Here is a 218-nt window from a genome sequence, read left to right as displayed (position 1 = left end):
CGTGGTCTGTGTCCGTGGATCGAGACTTAACTTACCCAGCCTCTGACACAAACTACGGTTGACCAGCACGGACCGTCATTCGATCCACGGTCCGTAGGTCTGACCGTAGAAGAGGGTCAGCAGCTAGTTAGCTGAAAATTATTGATAGGTCAACTTCAGATGGTCATAACTTTTACCAGAAAAGGAATTCTGTGTCCCATTACTTATGGTATGATAGA

The sequence above is a fragment of the Solanum tuberosum genome, unplaced genomic scaffold, assembly GCF_000226075.1.
Source record: "Solanum tuberosum cultivar DM 1-3 516 R44 unplaced genomic scaffold, SolTub_3.0 scf00142, whole genome shotgun sequence".
NCBI classification, from domain to species: Eukaryota; Viridiplantae; Streptophyta; class Magnoliopsida; order Solanales; family Solanaceae; genus Solanum; species Solanum tuberosum.
The sequence above is the reverse complement of the archived record's forward strand: the minus strand, read 5'-3'. Positions refer to the sequence as shown.